Source organism: Vitis vinifera, chromosome 1, assembly GCF_030704535.1.
Source record: "Vitis vinifera cultivar Pinot Noir 40024 chromosome 1, ASM3070453v1".
In the NCBI taxonomy this organism is placed as follows: Eukaryota; Viridiplantae; Streptophyta; class Magnoliopsida; order Vitales; family Vitaceae; genus Vitis; species Vitis vinifera.
In genome coordinates, this window is record NC_081805.1 from 12,781,721 (window position 1) to 12,783,123 (window position 1,403).

Consider the following 1,403-nt stretch of genomic DNA (forward strand, 5'->3'; position numbering starts at 1 on the left):
TTTTTGGCTAGCACGTTCTTAACTCATTGATCTTCATTTTGAACGGTGGAGATTGGATTTGGAGTTTGGAACAGTGGTGATTTGTGTCCAGGAACAGTGACTCTGTTTTGGTAAGATCTCTCTATTGTTTTATGCAAGTTGTTTTGTATTTGCCAAGACTAATTGTCTTGAGATATGACTGATGGAAACCTCTAGTTTCATCTAGAAAGAATTGTGTAACCCATTGATTATATTAGTGGAGGGTTTAAGTGGCCTAAGGGTCCCGTGGTTTTTACTTCTCACATTTGGGAAGGTTTTCCACGCTAAAAATTGTTGGTGTTCATATTCTTGTTGCATTGGGTGAATTGTTGTTACTCTATTAAATTGATTCCTATTAGGTTCTCACAAGAGGGGATAAAATCTGGTTGTGCATTGTTTGCGTTTATCCCATCAGGTGAGTCATACTTAAGTTGTGCCTAAGAGGAGTGATGATAAATGAGAAGGGAGAACCCATACCAAAAAGACTCGTTATGGGATGATGAGTATCAATTAAGGCTTTTTTCATCTGCCTAGGCGTTCGTTTCTAAGAACCTCCTATGTGTACACATTGAAGGACTAATCCCATGTAAATCAGAAATGGTCTAACCTAGGGCATTTTTATAGCCCTTCATGAGCTTTAGTAATTTAATTTCCCAAGTTTGAGAAAGTAAAAGAGGATATTACAATTGGTAAGGTATTCTTCAAATCCAAGAAGACATGAGTGTGAAAGGAATCAGCTTTAGATATCACTAGCTTTGATGCTACTTTCTTTATGAAAACTTCTTCCACAACTTGCAATATTTCTCCATGCTTTACCTCCTCTATTAGTGTCTTCAAGACTTGAAAATCATAAAAAAAACTTCAAAAGCATCAATTAGTTACATAATCATCAAAATATGGAGATTCAATTGATTGCACTAAGCATAACTTAGTGGGATCTTTAATACAAAATATTAGTTACATGTGTTTTTTTACAAAAACATCACATCAACCATGTTAGAAAGATTCTGGTTTGTTGCATGAAGGAATGGGCGATTCATCAATTGTCATGTTTATCAGGAGATAGAGGTTTAAAAAATATATTAATGAATACTACATGAATATTTTCTTCAAACTTCTCAGAATACTTAATTAATTAATTATAAGATTATATATTAATGAATATGAGTAATATAAATTTAAAAAATATTTATTAAATTCGTGAAGCTTTGAACCAAATTATAACCCATGAATTGAAAATCTTCTAGATGAATTAAAATTGAGTTGAATTTGAGTTTTGACTCCTGAGGGTTGCCTCATGTATTAAACATCAGCCCACTACAAGTCCAATCGTTTGAAAATTGGGCCGGCCTAGGCTCTCAGCCCATTACTATATGATCAATCCT